The sequence below is a fragment of the Aquarana catesbeiana genome, linkage group LG03, assembly GCF_042186555.1.
Source record: "Aquarana catesbeiana isolate 2022-GZ linkage group LG03, ASM4218655v1, whole genome shotgun sequence".
Classification (NCBI taxonomy): domain Eukaryota; kingdom Metazoa; phylum Chordata; class Amphibia; order Anura; family Ranidae; genus Aquarana; species Aquarana catesbeiana.
The window spans coordinates 292,664,985-292,690,446 of record NC_133326.1 but is presented as its reverse complement, the minus strand read 5'-3'; the positions used below and the strand labels follow the sequence as shown (position 1 = coordinate 292,690,446).

Below are 25,462 nucleotides of genomic sequence, written 5' to 3'. Positions count from 1 at the left end.
TCCATCATAGGTACATGAGCATATGTGAGCATTGCGTAAATGGTCATATATTTAGTCATAAGAATGTCTGATGGTCACTATCCCATTTACTGTATACATGCTGTGGTCCTTTTAAAGTGCTTCTAAAGCCTAAATATTGTTTGCCTTAATGCATTCCTCACATTAAGGTAAAAAATATTCCAGTACCAGTATCACCCCCTCATGCCCCCTTATACTTACCTGAGCCCTCAGTCAGTCAAGCGCTGTGCCTATCTGTAGCTGCTCTCCCAGCTCTCACAGGCTTTGCTGAGGTCAACTCCTTTGGTGAGCGAGCAGAGGATGGGGCCTAGCCGAGTTGTTTGTATCTATGGATGTAGGTAGCATGGCTGAGGATTGCGCCTGCAGGTGTGCCATCCTAGGAAACAGCTTATTGGAAAGAAATACCTGGGGCCTGCTCCAAGCATGTCCCTGGTTTAGAGAAAGATTAAGACTATCACGGTTCCCATGGATAAGGCAGGGATTATAATAGTATTAACAATGTATTTAAGAAAAGGATATGATTAAAAGCAATTGATTTTAATCATGTCCTTTTCTTAAATAAATCGTTGAAAAGTGACAAAGCTGCTGTATATACTGGTGGTTGGCTGAAGAGATTTCAGAGAACATCGTGCAGCACTATTTTCTTATACTTTATCTGTTTTCTATTCTACCAGATTTCAGGGGGAACAGGAGATCTAGCCTAAAGAAGAAACTACTCTCTGTTAAATCTTCTACCTCTCTCCTTTACCCAGTATTATATCACATTTTCTTGTGTTTGTATTTTAATGGCTAAACGTATATTTTGTTGTTTATATGTCATAGCAATTATTGTCAACATATTGCAAAGGCTGACAGGTTTTTATCTTACCTTTGTTGCAAGTCGTGTGTTCTTTCAGGTACTCAGCAAAGGTATTTCATTGTACCCAGCCATTCACCCTACAATACAAAAAGGAAATTAACATAAAATGAAATAAAATGTTGAATAAAAATACAAAAAAAAAAAACTTTTACAGAATTTGGTTGCTTAGGATTTACAGCTTGCCATGGTTAAATGGATCCACACTCAACTATAAATTTAAAGGTGTTGATTTACTAAAGGCAAACAGGTTTTTCATTTTGCAAGGAAGTTGCACTTTGCAATGAAATTGGCCCTATAGCTGAAAGTGGGGAAGTTTCTCTATGCAAAGTAATAACAGGAAAAAAAACACAGCATTTTGCTTGTACATAATTGGATGATGGAAGTCAACAGAACTTCACTCATTGGCTAAGCTCTGGGCAAATTTCCCTTGCACAGTGAACATTCTGTTTGATTCTTTAGTAAATCAACCCCAAAGTTTATTTAAAACAGGACAGAAATAATGTAATATATGGCAGTGTGCAGTCCTTAGATGTGGTGGCTGTTTTACTTTTTAGTTTTTTGCCTTTTTTTTCTTTTATTTGAACTTGGTTATCCTGTCAGTAACACAAGTATTGTCCTGTACTAAAATGTACACTAAATGTATGAAGAAGCACTGTTGTTACCCTAGCACAAGAAGTTTATTGGAACCACAGAACATCTCTTTGTATTCTTATCTTCATGTCATGAAGGGGGGAGCGGATGTTTTGCAGTACACAGAGGTGATCTGAGCAGGACTAATAGGACTCCTTGAAATAACACCGCTGAGTGCAGAGGACAGCCCTGGATTTATGGCAGAATCAACAGGTATTTTTTGCTCTTATAGAACAGATATAGCAAACAATTTTTTTAAATTCTTTATTTATTGGAATGCATCAAAATACAAAAATATGACTTCACAGATATAGTAGGTACAAACAGACCTTTGGAAGAATTCTGTGTGAAAAGGGTAACTTAAAACTACAACCTTCCCATGACCAATTTACAATAAATTGTACAGTTTTACATAGGAGGCTCACACAGCAAACAGAACTGCTGGCAGAGTGTATGATAAGGACAATGAGCCTTAAAGATACAAGAAACAAATACTGTATATTGGTAGCTCAACGAGCTTAGAAGAGAGCATAGAGGGTGACAAATGTGTATGTACCATAAACAATACAATATAAATGAACAGTGCATCCAATTGGTCATATTCGGGTAGTAAACGCAAGCCAAAAGCATTTTCAACATTTCTGGATGGAAAACGTGGCATCCTAAGGCATCTAGACGGGGAAGAGAAACGCAAACAAAAAGGGGGGTAGGGGTGATAAGGAGGCAAGAGGGGAGGAAAAGGGAGGGAAGTGAGGGGGGGTAAGAGAGAGTACCACAGCATGGGCAACGATGCAGAAGAGCTGTTTCCATGATGAGGAGACTAATCAGAAGTATGAGAGGTATTCATCAGAAAAATTAAACAGGTCCCAATGGAACCAGTGTGTATTGTGCTCCTCTGTTTTGTCCCTGAGGGCAGCTGTCAGATGTTTCATGTGTTCAATATCGTTCACTCTGGCAAATCATTGGGGCACGGTAGGAGGGATCTGTTGTTTCCGCATACAGAGGACACAGGCCCTGGTGGCATTCAATAAATGCTTCAGTAGTGGTTTGTGATATCTCTTATTAGATATTAGAGTCAAATAAGGAAGCACTGCAGCTGGGTTGTTAGAGAGAGAGAGAGAGATGTCTGTAAGAATGTGCTCCATTTGCAAGACTTGTTGCCAAAAAGGGCGGATATTAGGGCAATCCCAAAAAAATGTGGAGTATCATGCCGACCTGTGTACCGCATCTCCAGCATAATGGGCTGTGCTGAGGGAACAATGAGGCCAACAAGCGGGGGTTCAATACCATCGTGTTAGAATTTTATATGAAGTCTCCTGATATCTGCTACATAGGGAAGATTTGTGAGCAAAGAAGAGTATGTGATTTTTTTGGCCCTCAGAGAATGTTGTGTTCAGATTTCCCATTTTTAACAAAGCAAATTCAATAGTTCAATTAAACAGAAAAAAGGGAGCAAATGAGAGAAAATCCTTGTTTTAAAGCTATATTTACAGTCTTGCTGGAAAAGTAAGTAATAGAAGGACAGTAATACTTATTTCTCATAAAGAAGATACTTTTCCAATTATTGAAACTAATGAAGGTGAGAGCTAGCCAATCTGAATTCCAATCTTCTTTTTCAGCAAAAATCATGTGTTCATATGTTCAGCGTGACTATGTGTTTCAAGACATCTTCCTCTTTGCCAAGCCAGCTTGCTTGAAAAAGAAGCAGAGGTTTCGAAACGCATAGCCATGCCCACAATGTCACTTCCAGTTTTGTTTGTGGTTCACTGATCCACAGCGTCTTGCATTCTGCTTCCTGTTTCTTGGCTCCTTGGTTACTTTGGACACTGTAAGCTACTTAAAGTGGAAGGCCACCCTGAAAAAAAAATTCACCAAAAATCCTAAAAAAAATAAAAAAAAAACATTTGAAAAAAAAATGTAAAACTTACCTAAACCCTTGTTGCTAGGTAGTCTTCCTAATCTGCCTCTTCCTTTTCCGCGGCATGTTCTGCTCCTCGGCGAGCGGCCCTGTTGTCTTCTGGGAACTGTGTGTGTTCTCGGAACACCACGGGGCCATTCACAGAGCGCCGCGCCGCTCGTGCGTGCGCAGTAGGAAACTGGCAGTGAAGCCACAAGGGACCCGAGGGCCGAGGGATGTGTCAGCCTCGGGCAGCCGACATCACGGGCACCCAGGACAGGTAAGCACTTATTTAAAGTCAGCAGCTACAGTGTTTGTAGCTGCTAACTTTTATTTTTTTTTTCTACGTCCGGAATCCCGCTTTAAGCTGCAGAGGTGTTTCTTAGGATCCTGGACTGATACAGCAGCAAATGGACCAGCGACTACCACTTCCACTTATTACATGCCAATCCCATCCTCTCTGAGCTAGCAATTATTGTGTTCTGTGTTTACAATTCATTCACTGCCCTTAGACTGGCACCCCCTTGGTGTTCTCTCACCTATTACAGATGCTACCTCTGCCAACCTATCAGAAACCATGAAAGCAGGCCGAGACAGAAGTACAGTTAAACCACACTTTTTTAATAAAAAATGTAAAAGGAACAAACGTAGTCAAAACATAGCCAAAGTTCAGTAACCGAAACGGATAGTCAACCAAGCCAGAAGCCAGGGATCAATGTAGTGGAACAGCAAGCAGGATCTGGAGCCAGAAGGATTGTCAGCAAAGCAAGTCTTGAACAGGATCGCAGGAGATCGTTTCTGTGATATTGACCAAGGCGAAGGCAGAGATCCTCTGAACTGGATGGCTTAAGTAGGCAGGACTAACGAGCAGGATATCATCAACAGCTGAGTAACTGTGGAGAGAGATGGGAGCTGGCAATTAGCCGACAGCTGAGCGGCCAGCTCAGAGAAGGAAGGGCTGAGCCCAGCCCTGACACAACCCTGTGTGCCCATTCTGACAGCATTTTGGTGTCCTGTCTGGACAAGTCTCCTATCCATGAGTGATAATAAGCATATTTTAATCTATTCTTTGTTAGTTGCCATTTGTCTTTTTTATTAAACGTTCTATATTATCTACACTTAGTCTATGCATTCTGCTGTTTTTTTGTTTATTTTTTGCTATTATAGAGATTTCTTCAATCTCCAAGAGGTGTGCAGAAATTAGCAAAGAACATTTAAAGCAACAAGCAAATAAGTAAGCCCAGAGGGCGCTGTCACCATGTCTAGCCATCCAGGATGGGATGTGTGTTTCCCTGCAGACGCTATGTTGGTGTTACTCTTGTGTTTTATGATATATATGAAGCCCCTTTACCAGTGAATCCTGCTGATGATGAGGACTTACTATTGAAGTGGATGTTGAATACCTTACTCAATGCGCTTTTAATAGTGGCTTCTGGTGAGTTTGACCCCCTGGGGGAGTGTGCATCACGTGGTGGAACATGTCTTCTTTCTGGTGAAAGGTACATGCTCGGATATCAGTGATTCTACACCTATAAAAACCTTGAACTGTCTTCATCATTACCTTCTACATAGAGACTCTTATTTGTGTTTTGGACACTTTCTTTTGTGGCTTTTATATTAGCGCTGTTTTTAGTATTTATGATCCAGTGTTTGATTGCTGGACTTTTTTACTACTGTATTTATGCCATTTCTTCCTTTTTAAACAGTTGCTTTCTACTTTTGAATATTTATTTTTTAATACTGCACATATTATTGTGGGATCTAATATTCTTTAGTGTTTATTTATTTTACACTGCACATAGAACCGTAGGATTGATCTGGCGCTGAGCGTGTGTGTTATAGGCCTCATTTTACACACCTTTCTCTGCATTTTATATTACATTTTTGGTTTTGGGTTTAATGCCACTTTAAGTATATTACTTCAATATACTTTTTATTTTGCTAAACCAATATAGATAATAAACTACAGCCTGTCACAGAAATTTCTTTTAGACACATTTAATCTTATGTGAATTCTGGTAAAACGTCTGAGACTGCTCTCACATTTTTTGAAAAGTTAATTGGCAGTTCTCAACTATATAGAGTTACATAGTTAGTCTGGTTGAAAAAAGGCACAAAGGAGTTGGTTTACTAAAGGCAAAAAGACTGTGCACTTTGGAAAGTGCAGTTGCACACAGCAGGAGCAGTTGCTCCAGAGTTTAGTAAATGAGCAGAAGCTCTGCTGACTTTCATCATCCAATCATGTGCAAGCAAAAATGCAGTTTTTTTAATTTTCCTTGCATGTGATTGGGTATTCTTTGCAAAGTGAAGCTTTACCTCATTTACTAAGCTCTGGAGCAACTGCACTTGCAGAGTGCAATTGTACTTTCCAAGGTGCACAGTCTACTGGCCTTTAGTAAATCAACCCCAAAGTCCATCCAGTTCAACCAATAAAAAGGGAAAAACAAAAAAAAAAACTTTTTATTTTATTTTTTTAAAATTCTATATACACAATCTTACACCCACAGTTGATCCAGAGGCACAAAAACAACAACAGCAAAGCATGATCCAATTTGCTCCAGCGGGAGAAAACCTTCTTTCCTGATCCTCCAAAAGGCAATCAGGTGATCCCTGGATGAACTTTACCAATAAATGTTAGTATCCAGTTATGTTATGCCATTTAGGAACGATTCTAGGCCTTTTTTAAAGCAATCTACTGAACTGTACCCGTGCCACCGGGAGACCCGATCTAGAATCCGATGCCTCCGGCGGCCAGTGGCAGTGCCAAGTGGGTGCTTGGGTGTGCTGAAGCTCCCCCAAAAAATCTTCAAGTACCCTCATAGCACCCCCAAAATTTCCACAGAGGTATTACAGTACAGTCACAGGATTTTAAACAAATTATTTGGTACCTGCTGTGAATCCTGTCTGCAAGAGGCTAGGGACTCTTTTGTAAAGTGGAGGGATACAGCCGAATAAGCTGCTAATGATCAGTTAGACCTGGCAGGGGCTGGGTGGTGAGGAGCCTGCATCAGTGGCGGATTGATCCAGTGTTGGTCTCCTGCGTTTGCTGCCAAAAGAAGAATTTGGATTGAAGCAGCAGAGAGATCCCAGGGATCACCGTTGTGCTGTGGACACTGTGTATGGGGTCACTGTTGTGCTGTGGGCACTGTGTATGGGGTCACTGTTGTGCTGTGAGCACTGTGTATGGGGTCACCGTTGTACTGTGGGCACTGTGTATGGGGTCACTGTTGTGCTGAGGACACTGTGTATGGGGTCACTGTTGTGCTGTGGACACTGTGTATGGGGTCACCGTTGTGCTGTGGGCACTGTGTATGGGGTCACTGTTGTGGTGTGGGCACTGTGTATGGTGTCACTGTTGTGCTGTGGACACTGTGTATGGGGTCACTGTTGTGGTGTGGGCACTGTGTATGGGGTCACTGTCATGCTGTGGACACTGTGTATGGGGTCCCCCTCCTGCTGTGGGCACTGTGTATGGGGTCACCCTCCTGCTGTGGACACTGTGTATGGGGTCACTGTCATGCTGTGGGCACTGTGTATGGGGTCACCCTCCTGCTGTGGACACTGAGCGAGGCTGATCACTGCCGCAGGCATTGTTCTGTTTTTAATGTAGCTGCTGAGCCTGGAAGGCAGGGGGGCTTTCCAGTCCTCTGACCTATAGCAGCATGCTGCATTACACTGATTGAGGGGCATGCCTGATCTGGACCGAACAGTGGACACTGAGGAAAATCCTTTGATATCAGCCCTCTCTTTGGGCTTGGGGACATGTACTGCAATCATTAGAATGCCACGCAGATCAGGAGTCCATGTGCCTGCTACTTTCAGTGCCCAAATGATGATCAGGTGTCCCCATAACAGTGCACCATTGGCCTATGGGGTCACTGTTGTGCTGTGGACACTGTGTATGGGGTCACCGTTGTGCTCTGGGCACTGTGTATGTGGTCACCCTCCTGCTGTGGGCACTGTGTGTGGGGTCACCGTTGTGCTGTGGACACTGTGTATGGAGTCACCATTGTGCTGTGGGCACTGTGTATGGGGTCACTGTTGTGCTGTGGGCACTGTGTATGGGGTCACCGTTGTACTGTGGGCACTGTGTATGGGGTCACTGTTGTGCTGAGGACACTGTGTATGGGGTCACTGTTGTGCTGTGGGCACTGTGTATGGGGTCATCGTTGTGCTGTGGACACTGTGTATGGGGTCACCGTTGTGCTGTGGGCACTGTGTATGGGGTCACTGTTGTGGTGTGGGCACTGTGTATGGTGTCACTGTTGTGCTGTGGACACTGTGTATGGGGTCACTGTTGTGGTGTGGACACTGTGTATGGGGTCACTGTTGTGCTGTGGGCACTGTGTATGGGGTCACTGTCATGCTGTGGGCACTGTGTATGAGGTCACCCTCCTGCTATGGGCACTGTGTATGGGGTCACCCTCCTGCTGTGGGCACTGTGTATGGGGTCACTGTTATGCTGTGGGCACTGTGTATGGGGTCACTGTTGTGCTGCGGACACTGTGTATGGGGTCACTGTTGTGCTGTGGGCACTGTGTATGGGGTCACCCTCCTGCTGTGGGCACTGTGTATGGGGTCACCATTGTGCTGTGGGCACTGTGTATGGGGTCACCGTTGTGCTGTGGGCACTGTGTATGGGGTCACTGTTGTGCTGCGGACACTGTGTATGGGGTCACTGTTGTGCTGTGGGCACTGTGTATGTGGTCACTGTTGTGCTGTGGGCACTGTGTATGGGGTCACCCTCCTGCTGTGGGCATTGTGTATGGGGTCACTGTCATGCTGTGGGCACTGTGTATGGGGTCACCTTCCTGCTGTGGGCACTGTGTCTGGGGTCACCCTCCTGCTGTGGACACTCTGTATGGGGTCATCCTCCTGCTGTGGGCACTGTGTATGGGGTCACCCCCCTGCTGTGGGTACTGTGTATGGGGTCACCCTCTTGCTGTGGGCACTGTGTATGGGGTCACCCTCTTGCTGTGGGCACTGTGTATGGGGTCACTGTTGTGCTGTGGGCACTGTGTATGTGGTCACTGTTGTGCTGTGGACCCTGTGTATGGGGTCACCGTTGTGCTGTGGGCACTATGTATGGGGTCACTGTTGTGCTGTGGACACTGTGTATGGGGTCACTGTTGTGCTGTGGGCACTATGTATGGGGTCACTGTTGTGCTGTGGGCACTGTGTATTGGGTCACCCTCCTGCTGTGGACACTGTGTATGGGGTCACCCTACTGTTGTGGGCACTGTGTATGGGGTCACCCTCCTGCTGTGGGCACTGTGTATGGGGAAACTGTCATGCTGTGGGCACTGTGTATGGGGTCACCATGCTGCTGTTGGCACTGTGTATGGGGTCACCCTCCTGCTGTGGACACTATGTATGGGGTCATCCTCCTGCTGTGGACACTGAGCGAGGCTGATCACTGCCGCATGCATTGTTCTGTTTTTAATGTAGCTGCTGAGCCTGGAAGGCAGGGGGGCTTTCCAGTCCTCTGATCTATAGCAGCATGCTGCATTACACTGATTAAGGGGCATGCCTGATCTGGACTGAACAGTGGACACTGAGGGAAATCCTTTGATATCAGCCCTCTCTTTGAGCTCGGAGACATGTACTGCAATCATTAGAATGCCACGCAGATCAGGAGTCCATGTGCCTGCTACTTACAGTGCCCAAATGATGATCAGGTGTCCCCATAACAGTGCACCACTGGACTATGGGGTCACTGTTGTGCTGTGGACACTGTGTATGGGGTCACCCTCCTGCTGTGGGCACTGTGTATGGGGTCACCGTTGTGCTCTGGGCACTGGGTATGTGGTCACCCTCCTGCTGTGGGCACTGTGTATGGGGTCACCGTTGTGCTGTGGGCACTGTGTATGGGGTCACTGTTGTGCTGTGGGCACTGTGTATGGGGTCACTGTTGTGCTGTGGGCACTGTGTATGGTGTCACTGTTGTGCTGTGGACACTGTGTATGGGGTCACTGTTGTGGTGTGGGCACTGTGTATGGGGTCACTGTCATGCTGTGGACACTGTGTATGGGGTCCCCCTCCTGCTGTGGGCACTGTGTATGGGGTCACCCTCCTGCTGTGGGCACTGTGTATGGGGTCACTGTCATGCTGTGGGCACTGTGTATGGGGTCACCCTCCTGCTGTGGACACTGAGCGAGGCTGATCACTGCCGCAGGCATTGTTCTGTTTTTAATGTAGCTGCTGAGCCTGGAAGGCAGGGGGGCTTTCCAGTCCTCTGACCTATAGCAGCATGCTGCATTACACTGATTGAGGGGCATGCCTGATCTGGACCGAACAGTGGACACTGAGGAAAATCCTTTGATATCAGCCCTCTCTTTGGGCTTGGGGACATGTACTGCAATCATTAGAATGCCACGCAGATCAGGAGTCCATGTGCCTGCTACTTTCAGTGCCCAAATGATGATCAGGTGTCCCCATAACAGTGCACCATTGGCCTATGGGGTCACTGTTGTGCTGTGGACACTGTGTATGGGGTCACCGTTGTGCTCTGGGCACTGTGTATGTGGTCACCCTCCTGCTGTGGGCACTGTGTGTGGGGTCACCGTTGTGCTGTGGACACTGTGTATGGGGTCACCATTGTGCTGTGGGCACTGTGTATGGGGTCACTGTTGTGCTGTGGGCACTGTGTATGGGGTCACCGTTGTACTGTGGGCACTGTGTATGGGGTCACTGTTGTGCTGAGGACACTGTGTATGGGGTCACTGTTGTGCTGTGGGCACTGTGTATGGGGTCATCGTTGTGCTGTGGACACTGTGTATGGGGTCACCGTTGTGCTGTGGGCACTGTGTATGGGGTCACTGTTGTGGTGTGGGCACTGTGTATGGTGTCACTGTTGTGCTGTGGACACTGTGTATGGGGTCACTGTTGTGGTGTGGACACTGTGTATGGGGTCACTGTTGTGCTGTGGGCACTGTGTATGGGGTCACTGTCATGCTGTGGGCACTGTGTATGAGGTCACCCTCCTGCTATGGGCACTGTGTATGGGGTCACCCTCCTGCTGTGGGCACTGTGTATGGGGTCACTGTTATGCTGTGGGCACTGTGTATGGGGTCACTGTTGTGCTGCGGACACTGTGTATGGGGTCACTGTTGTGCTGTGGGCACTGTGTATGGGGTCACCCTCCTGCTGTGGGCACTGTGTATGGGGTCACCATTGTGCTGTGGGCACTGTGTATGGGGTCACCGTTGTGCTGTGGGCACTGTGTATGGGGTCACTGTTGTGCTGCGGACACTGTGTATGGGGTCACTGTTGTGCTGTGGGCACTGTGTATGTGGTCACTGTTGTGCTGTGGGCACTGTGTATGGGGTCACCCTCCTGCTGTGGGCATTGTGTATGGGGTCACTGTCATGCTGTGGGCACTGTGTATGGGGTCACCTTCCTGCTGTGGGCACTGTGTCTGGGGTCACCCTCCTGCTGTGGACACTCTGTATGGGGTCATCCTCCTGCTGTGGGCACTGTGTATGGGGTCACCCCCCTGCTGTGGGTACTGTGTATGGGGTCACCCTCTTGCTGTGGGCACTGTGTATGGGGTCACCCTCTTGCTGTGGGCACTGTGTATGGGGTCACTGTTGTGCTGTGGGCACTGTGTATGTGGTCACTGTTGTGCTGTGGACCCTGTGTATGGGGTCACCGTTGTGCTGTGGGCACTATGTATGGGGTCACTGTTGTGCTGTGGACACTGTGTATGGGGTCACTGTTGTGCTGTGGGCACTATGTATGGGGTCACTGTTGTGCTGTGGGCACTGTGTATTGGGTCACCCTCCTGCTGTGGACACTGTGTATGGGGTCACCCTACTGTTGTGGGCACTGTGTATGGGGTCACCCTCCTGCTGTGGGCACTGTGTATAGGGAAACTGTCATGCTGTGGGCACTGTGTATGGGGTCACCATGCTGCTGTTGGCACTGTGTATGGGGTCACCCTCCTGCTGTGGACACTATGTATGGGGTCATCCTCCTGCTGTGGACACTGAGCGAGGCTGATCACTGCCGCATGCATTGTTCTGTTTTTAATGTAGCTGCTGAGCCTGGAAGGCAGGGGGGCTTTCCAGTCCTCTGATCTATAGCAGCATGCTGCATTACACTGATTAAGGGGCATGCCTGATCTGGACTGAACAGTGGACACTGAGGGAAATCCTTTGATATCAGCCCTCTCTTTGAGCTCGGAGACATGTACTGCAATCATTAGAATGCCACGCAGATCAGGAGTCCATGTGCCTGCTACTTACAGTGCCCAAATGATGATCAGGTGTCCCCATAACAGTGCACCACTGGACTATGGGGTCACTGTTGTGCTGTGGACACTGTGTATGGGGTCACCCTCCTGCTGTGGGCACTGTGTATGGGGTCACCCTCCTGCTGTGGGCACTGTGTATGGGGTCACCGTTGTGCTCTGGGCACTGTGTATGTGGTCACCCTCCTGCTGTGGGCACTGTGTATGGGGTCACCATTGTGCTGTGGGCACTGTGTATGGGGTCACTGTTGTGCTGTGGGCACTGTGTATGGGGTCACTGTTGTGCTGTGGGCACTGTGTATGGGGTCACTGTTGTGCTGTGGGCACTGTGTATGGGGTCACTGTTGTGCTGAGGACACTGTGTATGGGGTCACTGTTGTGCTGTGGATACTGTGTATGGGGTCACCATTGTGCTGTGGGCACTGTGTATGGGGTCACTGTTGTTGTGTGGGCACTGTGTATGGGGTCACTGTTGTGCTGAGGACACTGTGTATGGGGTCACTGTTGTGCTGTGGATACTGTGTATGGGGTCACCATTGTGCTGTGGGCACTGTGTATGGGGTCACTGTTGTTGTGTGGGCACTGTGTATGGTGTCACTGTTGTGCTGTGGACACTGTGTATGGGGTCACTGTTGTGGTGTGGGCACGGTGTATGGGGTCACTGTCATGCTGTGGGCACTGTGTATGGGGTCACTGTTGTGCTGTGGACACTGTGTATGGGGTCACCATTGTGCTGTGGGCACTGTGTATGGGGTCACCGTTGTGCTGTGGGCACTGTGTATGGGGTCACTGTTGTGCTGTGGGCACTGTGTATGGGGTCACTGTTGTGCTGTGGGCACTGTGTATGGGGTCATCCTCCTGCTGTGGGCACTGTGTATGGGGTCACCCTCCTGCTGTGGGCACTGTGTATGGGGTCACCCTCCTGCTGTGGGCACTGTGTATGGGGTCACCCTCCTGCTGTGGGCACTGTGTGTGGCGTCACCCTCCTGCTATGGGCACTGTGTATGGGGTCACCCTCCTGCTGTGGGCACTGTGTATGGGGTCACTGTCATGCTGTGGGCACTGTGTATGGGGTCACCCTCCTGCTGTGGGCCCTGTGTATGGGGTCACCCTCCTGATGTGGGCACTGTGTATGGGGTCACCCTCCTGCTGTTCGCACTCTGTATGGGGTCACTGTTGTGCTGTGGGCACTGTGTATGGGGTCACTGTCGTGCTGTGGGAACTGTGTATGAGGTCACCCTCCTGCTGTGGGCACTGTGTATTGGGTCACCCTCCTGCTATGGACACTATGTAGGGGGTCACCGTTGTGCTGTGGGCACTGTGTATGGGGTCACCATTGTGCTGTGGGCCCTCTAAAAAGGGGGAACTCTCTCCATGGGGTCACTCTTTTCTCTTTGCACTCTAAGGGCTCACTCCTGCTCTGCACAGTATGCTGTGTACTGCTCACTGACCTCCACTGTATGCTGCTCACTGTTGTGGGTGTTTTGGCTGGCCCTAACATGTACTAGGGGTTGTCATTGCTGGCCCTTATACATGCTGGGGTTTATCATCGATGATTCCATTTGGGCTTGTTTTACTCCCACAATCAATTATGTGTGCCCAAAGGTCCTATTTTATCTATACGATGGAAGAGACAATGAAAAAACACACACTTTTTGGCCACAACCACTTTTGACCACGCTCACAAGAGGGCGACGCATGCCGCATTAGCACCACCACTTATACTTTCAGCACCCACACAGCACCCCCAAAAAAAATGTCTGGAGCCACCCTTGCCGGCAGCTAGGGACAGACTGGAACAAAGCCGGAAAAGGCTTCGTTCCAGTCTCCTGATTGTAAACAAGGAAGCGACGTCATGACGTTACTTCCCGTTTACTCAGCTGCCAATGGCGCCGGTTTAAAAAAAATATACAGTATTCAGAATCGCCGAAAATGGCGATCTGTATACTTTGAGGTGCAAAGGAGGGATTGGGGGTCTTTTAGACCCCGATCCCTCCATAAAGAGTACCTGTCACCACCTATTACTGTCACAAGGGATGTTTACATTCCTTGTGACAGCAATAAAAGTGATCCAAATTTTTTTTTTAAACACAATTTATTAATATAAAAATAAAAAAAATAAATAAGAAAAAAATGTTTTTTTAATGCGCCCCTGTCCCCGCAAGCTTGTGCAGCAAAGAAAACGCTTACGGAAGTCACGCCCGCATATGTAAACGGTGTTCAAATCACATATGTGAGGTATCGCCGTGATCGTCAGAGCGAGAGCAATAATTCTAGCACTAGACCTCCTCTGTAACTCTAACCTGGTAACCGTAAAAAAAATGTAAAGCATCGCCTATGGAGATTTTTAGGTACTGTAGTTTGTCGCCATTCCACGAGTGCGTGCAATTATAAAGCGTGACATGTTTGCTATATATTTACTCGGGATAACTTGGGATAACTTTAATGTTTCATTTTTTTAAAATTCATGAAAGTGTCCCTTTTCCCAAAAAGTTGCATTTAAAACACCGCTGCACAAATATGGTGTGACATAAAATAATGCAACAATCGCCATTTTATTCTCTAGATTCTCTGCTAAAAAATATATATATATAATGTTTTAGGCTCTAAGTAATTTTCTAGCAAAAAATACGGATTTTAACTTGCAAACACCAGATGTCAAAAATAGGCTTAGTCATGAAAGGGATATAGAATGCGTGTAAAGTGGCGCATGTGTCCTGTGTTTAGAACAGTCAGAGGAAAATGACATTTCTAAAGGAAAAAAGTAATTTAAAAGTATTTGCGGCTATAATAAATTGTTGGTCCCGGCAATACAAATAAAAGTCATTGATAAAAACGGCATGGGATTCCCCCACAGTCCTTTACCAGGCCCTTTGGGTCTGGTATGAATATTAAGGGGAATCCCGAACCAAAATTTTAAAGAAAAATTGCGTGGGGGTCCCCCAAATTCCATACCAGACCCTTATCCGAGCATGCAACCTTGTAGGCTGCAGGAAAAGAGGGGGGATGAGACAGCGCCCCCCCGAGCCGTACCAAGCCACATGTCCTCAACATGGGGAGGGTGCTTTGGGGTAGCCCCCCAAAGCTCTGTGTCCCCATTTTGATGGGGACAAGGGCCTCATCCCCACAACCCTTGCCCGGTGGTTGTGGGGGTCTGCGGGCGGGGGGCTTATCAGAATCTGGAAGCCCCCTTTTACAAGGAGACCCCCAGATTCCGGCCTCCCCCCCTGTGTGAAATGGTAACAGGGTACAAATGTACCCCTACCATTTCATTAAAAAAGTGTGAAAATGGTATGACATGACACGGCTTGGGACAAGCCGGGATCTAGGGGTCCCCTTGTTAAAGGGGGCTTCCAGATTCTGATAAGCCCCCGCCCGCAGACCCCCACAACCACCGGGCAAGGGTTGTAGGGATGAGGCTCGCTAAGTGAGCACCAAAAAAAATTTGGTGTAGTTCCCCTTAAAATCCATACAAGACCTGAAGAGCCAGGTATGGATTTTGGGGGGACCACCACTATATAAGGCCGCTGTGTAAGCAGCCTTATATAGTGTGGGGTGTGCACCCTGCCTTTGGGCAATCATGGCTCTCACAGCAGAGCGTGCTGTGATTGGCCAAAGCATGCAGGTCAGGTGCATGCTTTGGCCAATAATCAGCCATCAATGCACTGCAATTTCACAGTGCATTATGGGGCGTTCCGCAGGGCTCATATTTGCTGCAAACACCCCATAATGTTTAGTATTCGGCGCTGTTCAAGTCAAACTTACACTCGCCTTGAACCGTGGGCCCATCCATATTTATCAACATTAAAGCTCATTTACCACATAGTTGCCTAATTAAACAGTGCATTGTGGTCAGCTTGTAAGTTGGATACATCCTGTAAGGACATTATTCCACTGCATAGCATTACACCACTGATAACCTTAGACCATTCAGAGTATGATTCATTAACCACTACTCTCTGAATTCAGTCTTTTAGACAGTTTTCTATCCATTTACAAACAGCACCCCTCTGTCCAAGGTTTTACTTACCTCCTCATAAAAAGAAATCAGATTTGTCTGACAACTTCTGTCTTTCATTAATCCGTTAATTTTTTTTTTCCAGCAAGAACTTATCTATGTGATCTTTTTTTAAACTTTCCAGTATCTTCCCAATTAAGTTAGAAACAATGGCTTTGAAGTTACAGAGTTTAATTCTTTAAGGATGTGTGGATGTATGCCATCTGGACCCGGTGCTTTATTAACCTTTATGCTGTCTGATAGTTTCTGGACCATATCAATTTTGAGCCATAGTGGATCATTTGGGGCTTTGTCAGTACCATCCCCATTATGCCCATAAGCTCCCCCATGCTCCTTTTTATAAACAGAGCTAAAGAAGGTATACAGTATAATAAATTTGCCTTATCTTTGTCCCCAGTTACCCACTATAGATTATTTTGTAAAGGACCAACAGACCTGACCTTTTTACTATTAATATACTTGAAGAATTTTTGGGGGTTTACCTACTATCTTTTGCAATCTGTCGTTCATTTTGAATATTTTTGTGGCCTTGATTTCCATTTTACATATTCTGTTATATTCTTTGTAACATTTCAACAATGATAGCATTCCTTAATTTTTATATTTTTTAAAGGCTCTTTTCTTATTATTTATAGCTTTTCTAACTTTGGCCATGAGCCACATAGGTTTTATTTTTAGCCTTTTAAATGTATTACCCATGGAAATATATTTTGCAGTGAGTTCACATGCAGTCTTTTTGAAGAATTCCCATTTCTGTTCAGTGTTCATCGATGCCAGTATTCCCTCCCAGTCTAATGCCCTGTACACATGGTCGGATTTTCCGATGGAAAAAGTGCGATCGGATTGTGTTGTCGGAAATTCCGATCGTGTGTGGGCTCCATCAGACTTTTTCCATCGGAATTTCCGACACACAAAGTTTGAGAGCAGGATATAAAATTTTCCGACAACAAAATCCAGTCGTTTAAATTCCGATCGTGTGTACACAAATCCGCCACGCACAAATTGCCATGCATGCTCAGAATAAATTAAGAGATGAAAGCTATTGGCTACTGCCCCATTTATAGTCCCGACGTACGTGTTTTACGTCACCGCGTTCAGAACGATCTGATTTTCCGACAACTTTGTGCGACCGTGTGTATGCAAGACAAGTTTGGCCCAAAATCCGTCCGAAAAAATCAGATGGATTTTGTTGTCGGAATGTCCGATCAATGTCCGATCGTGTGTACAGGGCATAAGACTTGAACAGCAGCCCTATAAAATCTTTACTTTTTCTTTTTATACATCATGGGACACAGAGTCAGGCTAATATTCATTACCTGCTGGGTTATACTTCATCATTAGGTGAATGGACATTGGTAGACCAAAGGTCTTCAGACAGGAAGTGATCCCCTATATAACCCCTCCCATATAGGAAGTACTTGAGTTTTTTACCAGTGTCTGCAAGGTGGATGGCACAGTTTGTTTAAGATCTCTGAGCTCCAGGCCTCTAGTGCCACAAATGGTCCCAAAATTAATCAAGGGATTGACCGATGGGATTCTTTTGATACAGGGTTTTATGCTTAGATAAATGGTACCTGAGCCTCGCAAAGAAAATTCAAAATCCTGTGAGGTTTTGCCTGTAATGTGGCCTCCTGGCGCTGGACCCTACAGAGTGGAAATCCTGGACACTACAACACTAAGGCATTTCCTGCAGGGTGCTGTACAGGTCAAAGGGAGTGGACCCTAAACATGAAAAGGGTACCCAGTCCTTCAAGGTCCAAGTGACAGGAATCCGCCGTGAAGGGTGAAGATTGGACCCTTAGTTTCTAAGTAGCCCTGCACCTGGACAAGCAAGTGAAACCCCTTTATTTTATTATTGTGGAGTGTCCCAGTGATTGTAACAACCAGTCAAGCTAGCTAAAAGCTGGACGCCTGTGTATGGTGATCATACGGGGGAGTCCTGGGCTAGCTGTGGGTGTTTGAAAAGTGTACCTTTTTTGCTTGTGTCTGGCTGTTTTTTACCTCTTTGCCATGGCGCACATGCGTTGGCAAGAGCGCAACTGTGCTCAGCAGTTTGTTTGGCGGCTATGGCGCACGTGGCTTCGCCGCACATGCGCCATAGCCTTTTTTTGAGCATATGAATATTCCCATTGAACTCAAATACATTCACGCCTGTTTGCCAGGACTGTGCACGTGCTTGCGCATGCACGCACAGTACATTTCGGTACACACCCAGCTTATTTAAGCTGTGTAGGCCAAGCATGTGGTGCTTCCAGAAGGCAGCTGTGGGAGACAGAGCAGGCTCTGAACAGACACTTACAGAGGTGACTGAGCCCCCTGGTCCTCTTTGGGATCTCTGAGGCCTTTTCAGGTCGCACAGACTTTCCCTCTACACCCCCTGTTGGAACAGGCGGTGTGCATTGATTGAGAACATCCTCACAGGACTTTTGTTCCTCCTAAGAGGTTTTCCCTTTTATATCTCATGAATGAAAAGGTCGTTAAAAAACTGAGCATGCCAGCCATAGATGCAGCAGTCTCTTTCTTAAACAAGAACTTAACTTGTCCGGTAGATAATGCACGGGGCTTGAAAGACACTGTTGACAAGAAATTGGAGTTATTATTAACCGGTTCCCGACCGGCTCCTGTAGATATACGTCAACAGAATGGCACGGCTGCGCAAAGTAACGTACCCGTACGTTACTTTGAATTTGCCGCCATGTGTGATCTCCGCCGCGATCTCCGTGAGTCGGGTCGCGGGTCCCGCAGACTCGATTGCTGCAGGCATACCCGCGATTGCCTCACGGAGAGGACGAACAGGGAGATGCCGTTGTAAACAGCATCTCCCCGTTCTGCTTAGTGACAGTGTCACTCGATCTCTGCTCCCTGTCATTGGAGCAGAGATCAGTGACGTCACACACACTGCCCATCCCCCTGACAGTTAGAATCACTCCCCTAGGACATACTTAACCCCTCCCCGCCCCCTAGTGGTTAACCCCTTCACTGCCAGTGTCATTTACACAGGAATCAGTGCATTTTTATAGCACTGATTGCTGTATAAATGACAATGGTCACAAAAATGTGTCAAAAATGTCCGATGTGTCCGCCATAATGTCGCAGTCACACTAAAAATCGCTGATCGCTGCCAAAACTAGTAAAAAAAATTATTAATAAAAACGCCATAAAACTACCCTATATTTTGTAAACGCTATAACTTTTGCGCAAACCAATCAATAAATGCTTATTGCAATTTTTTTTTACCAAAAATATGTAGAAGAATACGTATCGGCCTAAACTGAGGAAAAAAATGTTTTTTAATATATTTTTTGGGGATATTTATTATAGCAAAAAGTAAAAAATAATGCGTTTTTTTCAAAATTGTCGCTCTTATTTTGTTTATAGCGCAAAAAATAAAAATCGCAGAGGTGATCAAATACCACCAAAAGAAAGTTCTATTTGTGGGAAAAAAAGGACGTTCATTTTGTTTCAGAGCCACGTCTCATGAACGCGCTTTTGTCAGTTAAAGCGACGCAGTGCCGAATCGCAAAAAGTGCTCTGGTCAATCTGCAATTCTGCCAGCAAAAGACCGATGGAGCATACACACGGTCGCATTTTCCAACAAAAAGCTCTCCTCTGAGTTTTGCTGGCGGCATTTCCGATTGCGTGTACGCGGCATAAGATCCAGCGTTTCCTCGGATCCTCCAAAAAGAAACTTATTGCTTCAGGCATTACTTTATCTAGTGCATCAAGGAGTGATTGTAGAGGTTCCTGTATTCGACCCTTCAGGCTTGCTACAGCTCCCCGGGTGTTCACAAAGGTCCTAGCACCAGTACTGGGTCTTTTAACCGTTTCAGCCCCGGACCATTTGGCTGGCCAAAGACCAGAGCATTTTTTGCGATTCGGCACTGCATCGCTTTTGACAATTGTGCGGTCGTGCCACTTGGCTCCCAAACAAAATCGACATCTTTTTTTCCCCACAAATAGAGCTTTCTTTTGGTGGTATTTGATCACCTCTGCGGTTTTTATTTTTCGTGCTATAAACAAAAAAAAAGCGTCAATTTTGAAAAAAACGCATTATTTTTTACTTTTTGCTATAATAAATATCCCCAAAAAATATACAAAAAAAACATTTTTTTTCCTTAGTTTAGGCCAATACGTATTCTTCTATACATTTTTGTTAAACAAATCGCAATAAGCGTATATTGATTTGTTTGCACAAAAGTTATAGCGTCTACAAAATAGGAGATAGTTTTATGGCATTTTTATTAATATTTTTTTTTTTTACTAGTGTGGACTGTGCAGGGAAACTAACAGATCCTCTGTTCATACTCTGTATGAACAGAGGATCTGTCAGTTCTCCTCTCAGAGAACAGGAAACTGTGTGTTTACACACACAGATCCCGGTTCTCCGTGTACCCCTAGTGATCACGGGAGCCCGGCGGTGATAGAGACAGCGGGGCACTTGTATTGGCTCGGGGGTGAGCGCACGGGCCCCCTAGTGGCCACAGGGCGAAGAGACGTTACATAATGTCGTTTCGCCCAGCCGTGCCATTCTGCCACAGTACAACTGCGGTGGCTGGTCAGCATGTGGTTAAGGGCCTAAGGGATCCTGGTGCTTGGGTATCTGAACGATCTCCTGCTCAAAGATCACTCAGTACATGCCTTGATCTACTGTCTCAAGATCCAATATTCCACCCCAATTTACAGTCTCTAAATTTGATGGCATGACTATTGAAGCCAGGGTGTTAAAGGACCATGGCACCTCGGGACCAGTGGTATCTACTCTAGTGAATGCTAGAAAATCTGTCACTAGGAAGATTTATCATAAGGTCTGGAAGACTTATATTGCTTAGTGTGAAGCCAGAAAATGGCATCCTCGGAAATATGTGATTGGGATAATTATCTCTTTTCTACAGTCATCTGTGGAAATCAAATTGGCTTTGAGTACAATCAGAGGTCAAGTTTTGGCCCTATCAGTATTCTTCCAAAGGCCTTTAGCCTCTAATTCACTGATCCGAACCTTTATGCAAGGGGCAACTCGCTTGCTTCCCCCATTAGGTCACCTATTTGTCCTTGGGACTTGAACTTGGTGCTGTCTGTGTTACCATTTGAACCTATTAAGGAAATTCCATTAGACTTGCTGTCACACAAGCTAGCCTTCCTGATAGCTATCACCTCAGCTAGAAGGGTGTCGGAGTTGGCGGCCCTTTGATGCAGGGAACCGTACTTGATCCTTCACCATGACAAAGTCGTGTTACGACCTGTTCCATCCTTTTTGCCACAAGTGGTGTCGGCCTTTCATTTAAATCAGGACATTATTTTGCCTTAATTTCTCAGCCTCGTTCGGCGGAAGAGAGACGACTGCATTCTTTGGACGTTGTCCGGGCAGTCAAGGTTTATTTGTCTAGATCTGTGGAGATCCGAGGATCAGACTCTATTTTTGTTTTACCAAAAGGACCCAAGAAGGGGCAGGCAGCTTCCAAAGCTTCCTTTGCCAATCGGGTCCGTCAATGGTCTGAAACCTAAAGCTCCCCCCCTTTAGGGTGAGAGCTCATTCTACCAGGGGTGTAGGAACCTCTTGGGATTTTCGCCATCAGGTATCTGTGGCTCAGATTTGTAAGGCTGCTACCTGGTCTTCAGTGCATACATTCACAAAATGCTATCAAGTGGATGTTCGAGCAGCCGAGGATTTGGCTTTCGGCTGGGCTGCCGTATAAGTTCTGATGACTATTGTTTGGCAGGATGTCTCCCTCCCCTAAAGGCTTTTGCTCTGGGATGTCCCAGCAGGTAATGAATATTAGCCTGACTCTGTGTCCCATGATTTATGAAAAAGAAAATAGGATTTTTAAGTCATACTTACCTGTATAATCATTTTCTTTTAAGTACATCATGGGAAACAGAGATCCCTCCCCTCTTTTTTGAGGATTTAGTGCTTGCTGCAAAACTAAAGTACTTCCTGTATGGGAGGGGTCATATAGGGGGTTACTTCCTGTCTGAAGACCTTTGGTCTACCAGTGTCCATTCACCTAATGATGAAGTATAACCCAGCAGGTAATGAATATTATCCTGACCCATGATGTACTCAAATAAAAGGATTTTACAGGTAAGTATGACGTAAAAATATTACCTTTTGTACCACCTCCCCCTCCTTTTAGATTGTAAGCAGGGCCCTTCTATTCCTTCTGTATTGAATTGTATTGTAATTGTACTGTCCCCCTTTTTATTGTAAAGTGCTGAGTAAACTGTTGCCGCTATATAAATTCTGTATAATAATATTAAAAATAATAATAACCTCAAATACTGTCACACTGTTTTTGTACTTAAAGTGATTTCAACGTTTTCATAACCCAGATTCTTTAACCATGTTTTTCTGTTCCTGCCTGGAACACACTAGTTCTGTCAAAGGTACTATTAATCCAACTTTGTACCGAATAGACTGCGGAAGCCACTCACTTCAGTTCTCTTCCTTTACTGTTAATACAGAAGTAACTTAATGCCTAAAACTTTTGCTGCTATCGGGGAAATTCTGATTTTAAAGTAGCAACAAATATAAAAATTGAAAATAACTTTTGCAGCATTTGTAAGTGTGGACTATTTTTTTTTCATTTTGTGGAAGTACCTTAAAGACTATACTCTATATCTATTTTCATTGCATACTTGTAGTTAGCACTGAAGAGATTGAACAAATGAATTGCAGACATCTAATGTTTGGTTAGTTTTCAGCAATGAATGGTATTTGGAAGAAATCAGAATTTTAATGAACAAGAACAAAGAGAAGGAATAATACATCCTACCATTAGGACGCAAACAGAATTTAATTAACAGACACACTCTGAGATTGACACAATTTTATTACTAGGATAATTAAGGGGCAAAGGCAAGGCAGCTAAAGTAATAGATATGTAATGTAAAGTACCCAGTCTCCACATTTACATATTGCAATTAGGACTGTAAAATGGATAGATAAGAGCATTAGATAGGAAAACAAAGCTTTTTGGTCAACATGAAAACATTTTTGTCTTGTGCAGCGCTGATACAGCTGCATGATCAAGGGAAAAAAAAGCTGAAAGTAGAAGTAACCTCTCATTAAAAAATATGTGGTGTAGATTTTTATTGTAAAGCCATCTGTACTCACAGTTTTCTCTTAGTCTCCCTGTAAAGTCTCCAAAATACCTGTTATGCAGTTTCCAGACAACGCTACGGTAATGTTGAACTACAGGGGGGGTAAGAATCTGTTGCAAGGGGTATGGCTATAAGCATTCCTACTGCTGATTTACAAGACTATAGATGGTCAGTCAGGGCCTGGTCACACTGGGGAGATTTACTAAAACTGGAATATTCAAAACCTGGTGCAGCTGTACATAGAAACCAATCAGCTTCCAGGTTTTATTATCAAAGTTTAATTGAACAAGCTGAAGTTAGAAGCTGATTGGCTAACATGCACAGCTGCACCAGATTTTGAGTGCTCCAGTTTTATTGACAGCACTGTCTCTGCTGCTAAAACCCTCCCACTGTGAGCTGCAATGTCTGTGAGGGGGAGCATGTTAGACACAAATGGATACAGATCTGGCTAACTCAACGGAGGTGAAGTAGGGTTCTTTTTTTACTTTTAGAGGCTTGTGCCTTACATAATATCTAAATTTGGGATGTGTTTAGACTGTTATACGGGATCTTTTACTTGTTCTTTAAACAATACCTTTCCTGAGGGAAACAATGAGGCTAGCGTTTCTGGCATGCCTTAATTTATTTAAAAAAACTTTCAAAAACTTTAACCCACTAGAATGCATTTTTGACCTATACATTATTAGTGGGACAACGTTTTATGGTGAGTATTCCACCTAATTATTTAAAGGGTAACTCCACTTTTGTGGGGAAAAAAATTAGCAAATAAAGAAAAAAGAAATAGTGTATACAATTGGGACACAAGCCATATTGTAATTGAATGTTATTAAAAATGACCTTTCCTTTTCAATCTGCAGCCGCTGTAATTTTCTGTAAATGCAGTGCAATATGGCTACCTGGAGGTGTTCTGTACACAGAATGTATACTAACTACCCTCAAAAACATAATTTCCTGCTTGTGTGATTGGCTCACCAATTTTCCCAGAAGTCTACACTAAGATACAAACCAGATTTCAGGCATCCCCTGCAACAAAAATTGCAATTTTGGTGAGATACTTTCAAAATGAACACATCTAAAGGGATGCAGGCCCAGCAGATTTCCTCATTAGTGCTGTGCAGGTGCACACCTGATAGATAATTATGAACCACTCCCATTAGACCTACTTAGCACAAAGGAACAAACAGAATAACAAAAGGTAGGAATCTACAACAAAGGTTGTTATAATCCATGCAATGTACATAGATCACCCGGGGGGGGATTGTTTTTTTCTCAACAAAAGTGGAGTTACGCTTTAAGGTGATTGAAGGTTATGAGTGATCAATGCTTGTGCAAAATTTGTATGATAATTTGAATATGTTTAAAATGACATACTACATTATTAGATCCTCTTTTTTCTTTGAAAAACACAATAGTGTGCTTGAATGGAATAAGTGGGAAGTGGAGGAGTGATACTCCCAGAGAGGCTGTCAGAATTGAGACTATATTGGAGATGGCATTGGGGGAGATTTACTAAAACTCTGGAGTGTGCAAAATCTGTTGCAGCTCTTTATAGAAACCAATCAGTTTCCAGGTTTTATTGTTATAGGTTAATTCAACAAGCTGAAGTTAGAAGCTGATTGGCTACCATGCCCAGCTGCACCAGATTCTGAGTGCACCGGTTTTAGTAAATAAATACCATTGCATGACTCACTTTTTGTAAGGGGTCCATAAGTTTTGGTAAGCCTCCTTTTCACTTGGGGAATATGGGCATATGGTGAAGCAATAAATGTATTTGAGGACATACGCAAGTACACAAGAATTTTGGACTTTCACTGTTATATTATATACTAATATTTTTTACTTGAATTAGAACGCTATTGGATTTAATTAAAGATTTTTATCACTGATTAATATATTTAGGGGAAGTTTTAGGTTTTACGCTGTTTAGCGCTGGTTCATTGATTGTTGATAACAGCCAGGTAACTATCGTTTTTAGAAAAAGGTCAGCAGCAGAAGCATTCTTTCACTAAAGAAAAGTTTACTTCTAAAGCAGACCTAAACCCAATCTCTAAAGTCTCATTTAAGCTTTAACATGTTCATGTAATTTCAAAAGTTTTTTCCTTGTTCGATATTTTTAGATAAGACAACAACTTTGACAAAGTTAGTATGAATACAATGCAAAGTGAGGTTTGCACCCACTTCTAGTACAATATACACCATAATACAATGATACGTGAACATATAGCAGTAACACAGAAAATTGACTGATAGTAACCAATAAGGATAAAGACTGGGGTCTCAAGCCCTAAAAAATGAGAAAAATATATATTTCTGGGCCTCAAAAGTCCTAACAACAGTTAATTCAGTAAATCTGAGGCACAAAGTAAGCACAAAAAAACAAATATTATACACCAAAGACAGAGAAAAAGAAAAAATGCAATAGAGGTAGGCAAGGAGAGGGAGGCAGTCTACTGCCCTCACTTGGCTGGAGTGGCATCCAGTAACCCAGTGGGCAACTGGAGAGACATGGTTAAAGAATATTGAAAAGTTGTTTTTAATGATTTACAATTTGCAGATTTCATTTAAAACAAATCATGGTGATCCTGCCATGAATGTTGTTGTTTATGCATTGCCTGTTATGAGGTGACAGCTGTCTCCTAGTTATGCTCTGCATTGTCACCTTGTCACATGTTCCTTGTGAAGACTAGGGAT

The 25,462-nt window shown here is 44.8% G+C and overlaps 1 protein-coding gene across 2 annotated transcripts in view; it reads right to left on the bottom strand.

Annotated features, from left to right (window-relative positions):
- Nucleotides 1-25,462, bottom strand: part of MGAT4C (MGAT4 family member C) — a 290,420-nt gene that overhangs the window by 147,415 nt on the left and 117,543 nt on the right. For both annotated transcript variants that reach the window (XM_073620209.1, XM_073620208.1), the window contains exon 2: nucleotides 887-954. The gene's annotated coding sequence lies outside the window, so the exon portion shown is untranslated. The remainder of the gene's footprint in view (nucleotides 1-886; nucleotides 955-25,462) is intronic.